Consider the following 15,914-nt stretch of genomic DNA (forward strand, 5'->3'; position numbering starts at 1 on the left):
GCCACTTGTTTGTGTATAGCGTGTGCTATCTGTGCTTGTAGGATAGTTTGACTTGCTTCCTGTGCAAGTTAGGATAGTTTGACTTGCTTCCTGTGCAAGATAGGATAGTTTGACTTGCTTCCTGTGCAAGTTAGGATTGTTTGACTTGCTTCCTGTGCAAGTTAGGATTAGTTTAGACTTGCTTCCTGTGCAAGTTAGGTTTTGCTTGGCTTGCTCCCTGTGCAAGTTAAGTGTGTGTGTGGCTTGCTTCCTGTGTGAGCCATGCTTAGGATAGGTTGGCCCGCGTGCCGTTTAGCTAGAAACCTTAACTTAGGGTTGATTTTGCATGACAACATCTAGGCTCGAGTCGTAGTCTCCCTAGAGTTGTGTCTCCCTCTGTTATCTGGTTAGGCTAGTCCTTTATCCCTCCGTAGGGGAACTACATTGCCCTGATCTTCATACCAGATGAAGTATGTAGGCAGGAGATTGAGCTGATCTCTCCGGGCGCCTTTTTTCTTTTTTTGTGTGTGTTTGGCAACTATTAGGCTCGAGCTCTAGTCTCCCTATTAGTTTGTCCTTTCAACCTTTGTGTTCCTTCTGACGTCTCAGCGTCTCTTTTTGTTTGCGTGGCAACTATTAGGCTCGAGCTCTAGTCTCCCTTTTAGTTTGTTTGTTCGCCTTTTTTTCTTTTTTTGAGTGTGTTGTCTGACCTTTGCTAGGCTCGAGTCCGTGACTCCTTAGCATTTGCTGTCTGTCTGTTTGTGTGTGTTTGACAGTTATAGGCAGAGTCCCCGACTCCCTATCTATCTGTTGTGTTGTTTTGGTTCGGATGCTGATGTAAGTCCAGCAATTGGCATTCAGGCTCCATGTTTGCCTTTGTCTAGTTTGTTTGTGTGCGCGTCAGCCGAGCTACGAATGCTCTGATTCTTCTCTCGTCCGAGAAGATACGTATGCATAGGATGCGATATCCTAGCGAGCATGTGTCGTTTCCCCAGTCCGAACTACTTCGACTCTGATGTCTATGCCTGATAGACTAAGTAGGCCCAGGATGCGACATCCTGCCGAGTCAGTTTCAGTCAGTTTCTTTTGTCTCTTTCAGCCAGTGTGTGTGAGTACTTGAGCAGTGTTTAGCAACCAATTTTCCTTCCTTTTGTGCGTGGATCCCGTAGAGTACTACGGATGCGTAGGGGTGCTAATACCTTCCCTTCGCATAACCGACTCCCGAACCCATACTCTTTGGTCGTGAGACCATGTTCTTTCCCAGGTTTACTCTGAGCGTTTCCTTTCCCTCTTTTGGGATAAATAACGCACGGTGGCGGCTCTGTTGTTCTTTCTTTCCCGCCGGTTTTTCGCGCGATGCGACACTATGTTGTTGTGGTTTTATCCCCAACGGAGTCTGTGCTTTCTTGTGGATAATTGCCGGATGCTAGCAATTTTATCCTTAGCCAGAGTTTTGGTCTTCTACCCCGTATTCGGTAGTTGTAAACCCTGATTTCTCCTCTTTGCAGAGTTAACCTTGTTATTCATCCTAACCGATGATGGTTACTCTTGGTGGTTATCTTCATTCAATATTCGATGTTGATACTCCCTCCTTGCTTCTGGATAATTGTCGTTTGCTAGCAGTGGTATCCCCAGTAGGTCCTTGTGGATAATTGTTGTTTATGCAATTCATCCCCAGCGGGTCGTCTTTCATTTACCCTTTTGCTTGGTAATGATTGTTGCTCCCTTTGATCGGTCATCTTTATATACCTAGTTTGGTATCCCGATGCCTTTCTTTTCGGTTGATTTATCCTTTATTAACCCAGTAACCGGTTGTGGATAATCTTCCATGCGAGTATGTTATCCACGTTCTGACGGTAATGGATAATATATCTCTTGCACTCTTCAGTCGAAGCCTATTGTGTTTCCCCAGTCGAGTAAGATTCATATTCCTTTATGGAATCGAATATTTGTTGTTCTCCTGGATAATTGTCGGATGCTTGCAATTTATCCCTTATGAGTTATCTTTCGTTTACCATGTTGTTACTGGTAACGATTGTCTCTCTTTCTTTTTTGGTTGATCACCTATTATATACCCAATAACCGGTATCTCTGGTGTCTTCCTTTTCGAGTGTATTATTCACGTTCTGACGGTAATGAATAATATATCTCATTCGCTCTTTGGTTGGAATCCTTTGTTGATTTTCCCCCAGGGGAGTAAGATTCGTATTCTTTGTAGAATCGAATATCCATCCTTTGATAAGTTTGCGTTTCGCTCTTTTCAGGATGATGAGTGTCTTGGCATATATACCAATTCACGTTTTTGGTAGGTCATCTATTATATACCCAGTAACCGGTATCCCTGGTGTTCCTTCCATACGAGTATATTGTATACGTTCTGACGGTAATAGATAATATATCTCGTGCGAGTATACTATCCACGTTCTGACGGTAGTGGATATTGTATCTCATGCGCTCTTTGGGTTTGTTTCCCAACTGAGTAAGATTCGTTTTCCCGTTGCGGATCCGAATGTCCATCCTGTAAGTCGATTTGCTTTTTCAAGCCCTCCTTTCGGATGATGAGTGTTTTGGCATATATACTAATTCACGCTTTGGTCGGTCACCTATTATATACCCAGTAACCGGTATCCCTGGTGTTCCTTCCTGTCTGCTCCCTATTATGACTTTGGTCCCCTGTGGAGTCAGACTTTCCTAAGTTGATGTACCTTTTCAGGTCTTTCTCAGATGTTTGGTTGATTGATATCTCTCACCCTTATACCGGTCTTAGATATTCATTCTTCCTGAGTTTGTTACCCTTATACCGGTAACACCTCATTCTTTGTTGCTTCTCCAGGAGAGTCTCTTTGTTAGACCTTCTCCAGTGGAGTTTCTTGTGGTGATTTTTACCCTTTTGCTGTATTGGCGTTTTCCCCAATATATGCAGTTTCCCCGGCAGGGAGGTTCTTTGTGAATCTTTCCCCAGTCCGAGTCCGGATTTTTATCCAAAGTATCCTTTGTGGATAATTTGAGTCAGCTTGAGTCTTTCTAATGGATGTGTCTTCCTTTGGAATTCTTCTTTTCCCTAGTTTGAGTCCTTCACTCCCCAGTGAGGTCTCCAGTCCAGTCGTGTCTTGTTCACGCCGTGTCAGTTTTACCCTAATTCAGAGTCGTGTCCTGCTCACGCATTGTTTTTCTTATCCCCATGAGAGTCCTGTTAGAGTCTTTGTTCCTAGTGAGTGTATTACTCCGATGGATCGTCTTTTCTTTGTGGACCCATATCCCCACAGAGTTTTGTTTCTGTTGCATGCATACATTTGCATCATGAGGTCTCTTAGGGACCAAAATTTGTCTCATTACTGTTATTTAAGCCCATTCTACCGCGTCGAGATGAAGATTTCTAAACTTCACTTCTCCGGCTAGAATGACCTTAAATAGGGGCATCTGTAAGACCCCAATTTTGTCCCTAAGATCCCTCATGGCATCATATCATATCATTTCATTGCCTCAAGGATCATTGTGCACCTTGCCTCCTTCCCTGTGGGTGGGTTATCTTTTTGAGAGTGATTCTTGATCACCAAGCATGTTTTGCATTTGTATATCATTGCATTTCTTTTTACCACTAACCAAAAGTACAAAAATATGTCATCTAACCTTTGCCTTGCAGATGAAGCAATCACAAGTCAAAACAGTCAAAGGCATTCATTGAGCAATAGATGGTGGCCATTCTTGAGAATTTGGACCCCATAATCATTCACAAGAGTTCATATGAGCTATGATGTTATTTTGAAGCAAAATCCCAAGTGGTAGAGGCTTGAATCCCATCAGAATATTTCCCAGTCAACTGGAGGCCTAGAAAGTCAACTGCCAAGTCAACTGTGGATTTGGAGGTGGGAAGTGATTAGAAATACTTCATTCATGTTCAAACAAGTATCATTTGACATTTCAAACATCAACATTGAAGAATTTAAAGTCAGGTCAAGACTTTCCAAAAATAGAAGGTGACCTATAATTCAAACTTACCAAAAATGGAAAGGTTTTAGCCTAACTTCAACTTCAAATTACATCATCAAGAAAGATTCAACTGAAATTTTGTTGAACATGAAAGTTGTAGATCCTTCTCTCCCATTTCCAAAAAGTCCAAGATCATCAATTTATCATGTGTGGTTAAGGAGATATGATCAAAACATGGCAAGGTGTACTTGAAGATTCAAATGGGCATAACTTTCCAACCAAAGCTCCAATTCAAGTGGTTCTTTTTGCTAAATTCTTCTTTTGACCTCTAAATCCCAAATCATGCATTGCATTACACCAATTATCATCACATGAACATTGGCTAATTCATTTGATTTTTGGAGGGAAAACATGAAATTTAAATTTGGTGCATTGTTTAAGCATTTCACCATTGCCTTTAGCTCCAAAACAGATTTTTGAGTGAAAATGAATCACAATTCGTGCACTGTTCACCATGCATTTCATGCATAGGGTGAAAATCCCATTTTTGCACTTACACCTCATTTTGCTAATTCCAATTACCAAATGGCTTAAGCATGATTAAGGAGTGATTAGTAGGAGGTATATAATAAAAACCCTAACTGTTTTTTCATAACAACAATCACAATTTCAGATCTAGATCTAGAACTCTCAAATTTTCTCTCAAATTTTTCTTGCATTTTCTTCACATTCAATCCATTTCCATTGCTTGATCCTTGGTTCTGAAGTGTTCATGAGAAGATTTGCACGTGGAATCAGTAGAAACAGTACAAGATTGAAGCAATCTTGAAGATTGAAGCAACAATGGTGAATTCGAATTCTGGTATAATCATGCACAATTGAACCTCCTTCTCTCATCTAATCAACTCCACAAGCATCATAGAGGAGCTGTTGAGCATTGCCAAGGCCTGTAGCACACGAATTCCAGTTCTGCACTTCAAAGAGGTTCCAAATCGATCTCTCTTTTTCTCAAAATTATTATGCTATTATTGTAGATCTTGTGATGCTGGTTATTCTGAGCTTTGAACCATGAAATTCCATGCAATCTTGACTGAGTTAGGTTAAGTTGAATTTTCATGTATGAAACTTGATTTGCTCGATTTGATCTTAACATGATGGTTTAGGCTTAGTTGTTAATTGATTTGTGATCTACATGAGATATGCAACGTGATGATGTCCTTAATCATGATTTCTGGGATTTTTGTTCTTGATGATTGATGAATATCCACTGTTCATGTGTGGCGCGTTGAAGAAGATGATACAGTCCTTTGGCCACGGTTTTGATCTCATTTTCCACGAAATTCCGTTGCAGCATGTGTTTGTTAGGGCTTAGATCTGATTGGTTGACTCATTTGCCATGCAGCGCTCTGATTGGTCCCTTGTGTTGACCATGCGCTTTGACTGCCACCTAGGTTTAGTGAAACGGTGCGTTACACCTTGGCGCGCTCCAAGTTTGAATGGTTCCCTACTTCGATCCTCAGCCATGCCATAATTTTAAATGCTTCATTGTTTTTCCATTTCCCTCCATTTATTTCTATTACTTGCTTCATCATTTTTTTATTTTTTCATCATCTTACAAAATTCATATCTAATTGAATATTGATCAAAAAATTATGAGGTTTTTTGCATTGCATTCCTTATCTTGTCTATCATTTTTTGATCATTTTTCCATAAATTGTGCTTGGCTGGATTTCATTTTGTGCTAGGGGATGTGAACATGTATCCATTTTGTACCTTGCCTTGCTTATGCATTTGTGAAATGCTGGTCTTTGATCCGATGAATCTGAAAATTTGCATGATAAAACTAGACTCATTTCTTGACATTTTGGTGTTGATTTGGTATTTTTACCATTTATCATTTCTGTTTTATGATCATGTGAAGCAGGTGTGACAATTTGTGTCACACCTTTTGATGTTCAACTTATGTGATGTGTCTGCCATGCCAAATGATCTCCAATTGTCCTGATTTTGTGTGTGATGCATATTATGGATGTTGTGATTACTCATGAATTTTCTTGGAATTATTTGAATCATTTCTGATTTAATTGAGATTTTTCATTCTGGTTGGTCACATTTGAGCTTTAAAATTGCTTTGAACTTCAATTGATCATGAAATGCTTTTGGAATATGATATTGATGTGAGACATTTTGGATTGTTTCAAGATGTGTTTGAAGTTGATTCATGTTAAATTTCAGCTTCTGTTTTGAATTTTTTCTCCATATTTGACCCTAGGCTTTGACCTAGTGGTTTGCCTCTCACATTTGAGCTTTGATTTCAGGTTGAACATCCAAGTTACATGGTTAATGATGCTCCATCATTTGAGCATTGATGTTTGCCTTTGATTACTAATCTTTGTGTGTTTTGTAGGTTGATGTTGACTCATTTGAGTTTGACTTTTGGCTTACACATTTTGTACATTGGGATTGTTTGTTGCTTATTGACTTTTGTTTGATTGTCTGAACTTTGTACTGATTTGCTTGATGTTTCCACAGGTACATAAGTTGCTTTAAGTTCATTTGAACTTTGCTTTTGCTTGGTTTCTTAACCACTTAGGTATAACCTCTCTTCTTCATGTAGTCTGGAAGACCTGTCCTGTTATATGGGCAGGCACCTGTCCGAAGTCCTCCTTAAGAGCCAATGCTTGTGTTTGTTTATCTTTTGTGCCAAGCAGGTAGATTGGTAGATAAAAGAGATGTGTAGTCCATCTCCTACTATTCAGTGTGTCATCCACCTTGCTCACACTATGTGTTGATGCATTGTGGATAATAACCCAAGATCTTATAGAGTCAAATCACTTGTGGAGAAGAGTTTCAACTTTCTGAACTCCCACACCTTCCATTGTTTAAAGCTCTCCCTGACCAGGGATAAGAGCTATGAGGCACACCCCTCATCTCCATTTCATCTGCTTCACCCTAACTCTCAATGTTAGGGTTAAGAGCTCAAAATACCCCATTCCAGTTGACTATAAAGTCTAACCTTGCTTGAGCCTAATTGATTGTATATAGTGTGTGCTAATTGACTTGATTGTCTGATTACTTGATTCATCTGTGCATATGTGCTTGAGTGTGTCTTTGTGCATTTATCATCATCATTTGTATATCATTTCATAAACTTTTCTTTATAGCATTTTTGCTTTGTCCATGGAGGAGACAAGCATAAGTCCATTACTTGGCAGTTGTTCCTATGATATGGTGGGAGACTAGTATAAGTCCATTGATTGGCATTTGGTATCCTTGTTATGTTTGTTTTGTGAGACTAGTATAAGTCCATTGATTGGCGTCTGGTATCATTATTTTGTTTTAGGAGATTGGTGTAAATCCATTGATTGGTATCCGATATCCATGTTTGTTTGTGAGACTAGTATAAGTCCATTGATTGGCATCTGGTATCATTATTTTGTTTTAGGAGATTGGTGTAAATCCATTGATTGGTATCCGGTATCCATGTTTGTTTGTGAGATTGGTATAAGTCCATTGATTGGCATCCGGTATCCATTTTTCATTTACTTATTTGCATTGTTGCCTTGTTCCAAAGGGATCACTTAAATCATCTACATATGATTTCAAGAGGTGAACACCTAAGAAGTTTTACACTCCCTTACCCTCCCACCTTTTGTTTCTTTAAACCTCCATGTGCATGCTAATCCAAAAACCTGAAAAATATTGTGCAAACATTCTCATCTGTTTTTAAATTAGAAACCTAGGCCTTAGGCCTTTGATTTTCCAAACTTCATTTCATAATACTTCTTTTGAATTGAATTCTAATCATATCTTGACCCTCTTTTGTGAATAATCCTAATTGGTTAATTTCACTCATTCAATTGTTTTGTGGCTTTGTCCATTCTTGATAAGTTTTCATACATTAGCCATAGGTTTGATTTATCCTAGTTGGTTGATGTTAATCTCACCTTTTGTCCTTAGTGATTGAATTGTAAGACTTCCTTGCTTATTATAGGGTTAACCCCTCACTAGCAAGTTGAAGCTTTTCTCACATGGTGGACTTGTTGTTCGTATAAGGTTGAGTTTTCTCCCGTGGATAACGAAAGACCTTAGGGCTTTTGTTTTAAAATGAACCCACTCATATTTTTTGGAAATCTTTTAGCCGAACTACGGCGTTTTGATCCTTACCTTCCATGGAAAGGTACGTAGGCAACGGGTTCATCCGTTCAAACACAAAATTAATAACTTGTATATTCTTTCTCTCATCCATTCAATCCATGTTTGCATAATAAATATTTCATAAGCAAATAACATTTTTGTACAACAAGTGTGAAAAGGGCTCCCTAGGAGTACCTAGGACGTTTTGGGTGCCTAACACCTTCCCATTGCGTAATTAACCCCTTACCCAGATCTCTGATCTTTTCATTAGTTTTCTACGTGTAAAACTTCTTAGGCTTTTGTTCGCTTTTTAGCCATTCCTTTGGATAAATAAAAGTGCGGTGGAGACTCGATTCTTTGTATGCTTTGCTTTTGATTTAATCAATAAATCATAAAGTGACGAATACACCGCTACAATATTGTACTAAAGTTTATGAATAAGGGTAAATATTTTGAATATTTGAGGGCATACGCCCCATACGCAAAGTCGCTCTAGATAAGGATAGGAGAGACTCCATCTCATCATTCTTTATTACTTAAGGCTCATTTCGTACAATTTGAATCATGCTTACCAAGTGTTGACATTTGATTTGTCTTGTATAATCCGCTGCTTGGTGTGACTGAGGATGCCTTAATTGAAAATCTGACTTGAGGCTTCGAGCTCCACAGCTTAGAATAAAAGTCTTATTAAGTGACCAAGGGTCTTTTGGTCACTCAATTTAGAATGTGGGATTATACAAGTTCAAAGGATTTAATTTATCAAAATTACTTTTGATCAATTTGAATCATGGGTTTGTTTTGATTTAAGAAATTAGGTAAGACCTAATCTAATGGTTAGAATTGAATTAGACTATCCTAAGGGAACATCTAATTGTTAAGAATTGATTAAATTTCTAAGTTAAATTCTGATCCTAAAGGAGCATGTGATTGTATGGGTGAAAATGTCCAAAATTACCCCTAAAGGGTAAAATGGTCTTTTGACAATAATATCCAATTATGAACACAAACTTAATTCCAATTAAATTTTAATTAGAAACTACAAATTGATTAAGTCCTAAATTCTAAAATTAACCTAATGTTCAAGAGTTAGCTAAATTCTAAAATTAACTAAAAGCTAACTATTCTCTAATTCCTAATCTAACAAAACTATATTAAATCTAATTAGTAAACTATACAAAAATATAATAAAGTCCTAAATTCTAATTAAAAATCTAAAGCCTAATTAAACCTAATTAAAATGCTAACAAAGCAATTATCAAAAATCTCAACACAAAGTAAGATGGAATTAAAGGTAATTGAAATGGTAATTAAAATGTTGGACCAAGGGGGTGCAGGCCCTGAATATAGAGTACAGAGTTCAGCAATAGGGGCTTTGGGCCCAACAGAATAAGCTCAAATACTAAGAAATGTAGTTGGATTCAGCAATTATGTTGCTAAGCAAAATAGGGGTGTAGAAAGTAGAGTATTGGGGCTTAATGGCTAAGCCCAACAGAATTTGCAAAGAGGTATGTGAAAAAATTAAGCACTCACTCTCTCATCTCTACACATCATCTTCTACTTCTTATGTCAAAGCAAAACCACCACCAGAGCTTCGGCACCACCGCGCCGGAGGCGGCGAAGTTGGCCGGAATCAATAAAAAACATCACTTTCTTACTCCTCTCAACCTCCTCTATCCTAATCCCTCATCCATTCTAACCACAAATTAATTAATTCTGGAAATTGAGCAATTAAAGTCAAGAACCCTAAGCACAAAATCTGAAATTAAATGGAGGTGGAGGAGAATCAAACCATCAAATCTTGGGGTTTTGATTCTCCACTACACAAGCTACAATGTGGTATCAAAAATTCAACAAACAAGCAAAGATAAAGATTCACCGACCTACAAGACAGAGGATTGTCTTTGAACTTGTTGAAATTTGGAGGTGACGAAGATGAAGAAGAGAAAACCAGAGGTATGCTCCATTGAACCTTTAATCTTCTACTTCTACTATGAACTCCTCCTCTTCAAGAATCAACTCTGAAAAATTCTGAATTGAATTGTTGTTGTTGATGTTGATTATGTGACTGTAGGGATGATTGTTGAGTGCAAGAGGTTTAGCTCAATTGATAACAATCTTCAATGTGAAGCTTGCTCCAATGGTGATTTGAGCTTTGGTGTAAGGAGAAGAATTGGAGAAGATGAAGTGAGAAAAGTTGAATTTGCAATGAGTAATTTTAGAATGATCAAGTTCTAAGAGCTTTGGTGTAATTAGAGTGATGTGTTTATATAGGTTATAGGTTTGGATCAAATGGAGGGTTGGAGTTAGTTTTGATGTGGCTTGGAATGGGTTAAATGAGGCTTGGAACTAGTTAAAATAGTTTGGAATTAGTTTGAAGAGGTTTGGAGTTAGTTTTATATGGTTTGAAATTAGTTTGATGTGGTTAGTTTGGGACTGTTATGACAGTTGAGGGATGTTAGAATAGCTTAAAGTTGATGATTTGAAGTGTTGGGAATACTTGGTTTAATGCATTAATATTATGGTTAGTTGCTGCATAATTATGTAGAGCTTTCAATGTGCACTGGTGCAAGCATTGGAACTGTTTTGGAGTGCAAAGGAAACTGCATTATTGCTGAAAAATGTTGTGTTTTGACCCACTGTTCCAGGGTAAATCGATTTACCAAGCATGGAAATCGATTTCCATCATGAAAAATGGCTTTTTTTGGCTACTGTCCCAGGGTAAATCGATTTACCAAGCATGAAAATCAATTTCCATCATCTAGAAATGCATTTGTTGGCTACTGGAGCAGGGTAAATCGATTTACCAAGCATGGTAATCGATTTCCATCATCTAAAAATGAAATTTTTGGCTACTGGAGCAGGGAAATCGATTTCCCAAACATGGTAATCGATTTCCATCATGCAAAATGGGTTTTTTCCTTTGTTTTGATGCACGGGGTCATGTGTGAGGCATAATGGCTTGGCTTTCTGTGAATGAATGAATGAAATTGAATTAATGGGTCATAGAATTACTTGATCAAATGAATTTGTATCAATGGGACTATAAATCAAAGCATGAATGAACCTTGCCATTTTAATAAAACCATGAAAGTAATGGATGAAGTAGGAATGAAATAAGACTCGGATCAAATGGATCATGAGACCATGAGGGCAATGAAACATGAATGCAAACATGCCTTGAATAAATCACATAACACTATGAATTAGGGTTTACTAGGTCAAACTTCAAAGCTATGTATCAAACAAGAATCTCGAGCCAGGTGAGAAGCCAACTCAAGTGGTGTATCAATGTTGTTATACGGTGAACTGACTTTTGTGTTTTACTTTGAAAAGCAATGTCGCGGATAACAAGAGTCGCCACCGACTTTTCTTTTATCCAATAAGGAAAGGCGGAAAAGAACAGGAAAGACCTTGATTAGATTTTGGGTTCGGGAGGTACATTATACAAGGGGAAGGTGTTAGCACCCTTTGTATCCATGGTTATCCATGGGCTCTTAATTGCTTAGCTCACTTATATTTTCCTTGTTCGAGAAAGTGTTTGAGAAATGTGGTGTGTTTAGAACATATTTTGAAAGGAGAGTTTAACTTTATAATGATTCTTGTACGAATGTATACAAAGTGTTTATCTAGTTTGATTTTGAAATATGTTTAGAAAAATATAACCCGGCGATGATTCTGGTGCGAATGTATACCAAGTGGTGATTTTCCAAAAGATGTTTTGAAAAGTGTGAGGTGTGAAAAGTATTTTAAGCTGTGAGCAAGCATTTAAGAGTTATACCTAACAAAGGTCTTTATAGTTATTTCCTATCCTTAGGAGGGTAAAACTATCCTTACTATTGAGAAGTAAGTAGTCTTATCCTTTGGATGTAAAGGGACATCGTAGGGTCGTCGATCGGTCATTGAAGGCAACATTTGTAAGGATACCTTAGCATTCGAAGGGATGATCATCATTTAACCGTAGGCTACCACGAAGGGTCATCGAGGGACAAAGTCATGTATTCGAAGGCAACATTCGAGAGACTATGATGATTTAACCGAAGGGTCTTTGCTAAGGGTATCCTTACATTCGCGGGACATGGCCATAATATCGTAAGGCAACAAAGAGAGGGCCCAGGTCATATGTTCGAAGGCAATGTAATCAGTCAGATAATTAAAATGAATCTTCACAAGGGTATCCCACAAATAAAGCGGAATACCTAACAAACTGTCTCTTCAGGAGTATGTGAACCCTCACAAAAATTCAACAAACGGGTTAGAATACCAAGCTAGGGTGCAACCAAGAGTTGCACCAAACAAAAGAATCACAGCAATAATAGTGTCAGGCAAACAGCGTGCAGATGCAATAGAAAACATGTCAATCAAGTACAGAACAAATTAGAATGCAAACGAAAAAAAACAAATACTGTCATGTTCGCTACTGCCTCGCCTAGCGAAGGCTTGGCGAACCCTCGTTACATGTTCGCTCAGTGAAGTGCTGGCGAACGGCTGTGGGTTCTGGGTTCCTCTTTGATAACAATGCGATTTCAGGAACCCCACACCCTATGGCATCCCTTACAGAAATTACATGGTTAAACATTCAAGATATCGTGTTACACGTTCATGTATTCTTAAACCCATATGCAAAACCTAATGATACATTTAGAAATTCAATCATAATGCTTCATGTATTTGAAGATGACAAATTAGGAGCATAAAATAGTGGGGGTATGGCAAACCTGTTTGTAATTGAGTTGGGCGGAGGTAACCTTTGTGCAGATGAGTTTCCTTCGGGGTATCCGGGGGTTACTCTGAATTCTCTTCGTTAGCCTCCAGGGTTTTTCCGGTTGCCTCTGTTAGGGTTTACTTGTTCCCTCTCTGTCCACCGTCTGTCTCCATCCCTTTCTCTGTGTGAAGTTCTGGTATTTATAATAATTCTGTCTTGGTGGGCTCAGAATTAAGCCCAAAATTTTCTGGTATTTCGTGAGCTCGTTAGGCGAGTGAGGTAGCGAAGGGTTCGCTAGGCGAGCAGCTAGCGAAGGGATGACGCGTGGGCTTCGCCTAGCGAAGGGTTTGCTCGCCTAGCGAGCATGCCAGTTTAGGTCATCTTCTGGATTTGGTAACCTGTGCGCTGGACCCTTGTTCCGTTAACATTAATGTCTTGAAAATGGATTAGAATGTCTTGAAAATGTCCTGAAAACTTAACGGGAAAATTTTGGGGTATGACAGCTGCCCCTGTTCAATATTCATAAACCGAGAGAGTTAGAATGGTATGTATGCCATTCGTGATCTGGAGGTGGAAGATTATTGAACACTTAGAATTCCCCAAGAATTTGCGCTTGTTAAAAGTTGGTCTTGATGGAGATGGGCTTAGAGATGCCATCCAGAAAGTTTGATAAAAAGAGCTTCAGAGTGCGTCGTATATTAGACCATACTGTCGCAACCTGAAAAGTACAGTGCGCGAAAAAAACAACCGGCGAAACAAAAATACAGAAGAGTCGCCACCGTGCGTTATTCATCCCAAAGGAGGGAAAGGAAACGCTCGAAGTAAACCTGAAAAAGGAAAGGACAAGACGGGGTCTCGCAACCAAATCTTGGGTTCTGGAGTCGGTTATGCGAAGGGAAGGTATTAGCACCCATACGCATCCGTAGTACTCTACGGGATCCACTTTTGTAGTTTTCGTCTAAAGGGTGTGAGTTTATCTTGTGCTGTTTACCAAAAAAAAAAGGGTTAAATGAAAATGACTCGCGCGGATGTCGCATCCACTGCATACGTATCTCATCTGAATATGAGAATCAGAGTCTTCGTAGCTCGGCTGACCTATGGGTTGGGGGATGTGTGCTCGCTAAGACATCGCATCTTATGCCTACGTATCTCATCTGGAATGAGAATCAGAGCAAGCCGTAGTTCGGCTAACTACGGGATTGTGGATTGGGTTTTGGACGAACGACGTCACTACGCAATCTACCGGATGCTCGACCTTTGGAGACTTACTCTCCTGTAGTAGAAGGAGTAAATGTGTGTTATGGAGAAGAAAAATCAATGAAGGGTTTGTTTGCATTGTAGGAACGCGCATGCAAAAGGGTAATGAGGATAAGACCTCATAGCTCTTAACCCTGGGCAAAGGAACCTGCATAAAGTAAACACAAAAACATTGCCTCCTATCGAGGTCTTCCAGTTAGGAAAGCAGTAAAATGCGGGAAAAATGTAAAAGTACCACGCGGATAAAGATCCGAAGTAACATCAATTAGAGGAATGGGAAACCCTGAGATCCTTCCAAGCTAACATCATCAAAGAAAGTGGGTCAGTACAGGTAATCGGAATGAACCTCCCGGGGTTATCCCACAAATAAAGTGGGAAACCATGCAAGTTATCCCTGCAAAAGTCATGTGAGCCCTCACAAAAACTCAACAAAAGGGTTAGTGAAACACCATAAGCATTTTTTTCATGGATACCCGTATGGTTTCAGAAACCTCAAACCCTGTGGCATACACTTCAGAAATCATGTGATTAAACATTCAAGGCATAGGTTTCACCCATTCATAATACATCACACATTTAGAACATTCAAATTGAAGGCGTAAAATAATGGGAATAGGGCAAACCTGATTGGAGAGCTTGATTGAAATTGAGTTGCACCCGTGAGGCCCTTCAGGGTTTGGAGGCTGCTCTGAGTTCTCTGTCAGGTTTCTCTTCAGGTTTTGTCCAGGGTTTTGTTCCAAGGAAACCTCAGAGTATTTTACTTCTCCTCCTTTTTCTCAAATGAAGCCTTGGTATTTATAGACTGAATTTCATGGTTTTGTGGGCTCAAATGAGAGAGACCCAAGTCCAAAATTTTTTATTATATTTTATTTATTTTTTTATTATTATTTTTATTTATTTATTTATTTTGTAAAAAATTATTATTATTATTATTATTATTATTATTATTATTATTATTATTTATTTTTTTTTCGGATCTAATTCTGATTGACATGATGAAATGCAATATGAATGCATGAATGAGGAGGGCAAATTTTGGGGTGTTACACATACCTGAAGACATGGGTGTCATACTGGGTCTTACGCTAGACCGTGTAATGAGTCATCCATTAGGGTGAGCTGAACCTGATGAGATAAGGATCAGAATGGGTCATACGCTGTTGGGGATAAAGGATCAGAATGGATCATACGCTAGATCGTATCTGAATTGCAGAATGAACCGTCCGTTAGGCTGCATCTGGAGAGGTAAAGATCAGAACGGATCGTACGCTAGACCGTATCTGAGTAGCAGACTGAGTCGTCCATTAGGCGGGTGACTTCACTGGGGATGGAAGATCAGACTGGATCATATGCTAGATCGTATCTGAGTAGCAGAATGAGCCGTCCATTAGGCTGTATCTGAGATATAAGGGTCAGAATGGATCGTACGCTAGATCGTATCTGAGTAGCAGAATGAGCCGTCCGTTTGGCTGTATCTGATGATAAAAGGTAGTCGTACGCTAGGCTACAATTCAGAATATACCGTACGCTAGGTAGTATCTGAGGAATAAAGATCAGAATGGATCGTACGCTAGATCGTATCTGAGCAGAATGAGCCATCCGTTAGGCTGTATCTGATGATAAAAGGGGTAGTCATACGCTAGACTACACTTCAGAATATACCGTACGCTAGGTGGTATCTAAGGAGATGAACATCCAAATGGGTCGTACGCTAGACCGTATTGGAACAGTTGAAGGAGCCATACGTTAGGCTGAATCAGAATGAGCTGTACGTTAGGCTATATCTGATAATGTTTGTATATGTTGTATTCGCGATAAATGTCCGGGATGGGCTTAAAGATGCCATCATTAGAAGGATGTCAGAATGCTCATCAGAATGAACATTCATATGGATTATATCTGAAAGATG

Source organism: Lathyrus oleraceus, chromosome 5 (assembly GCF_024323335.1).
Source record: "Lathyrus oleraceus cultivar Zhongwan6 chromosome 5, CAAS_Psat_ZW6_1.0, whole genome shotgun sequence".
In the NCBI taxonomy this organism is placed as follows: Eukaryota; Viridiplantae; Streptophyta; class Magnoliopsida; order Fabales; family Fabaceae; genus Lathyrus; species Lathyrus oleraceus.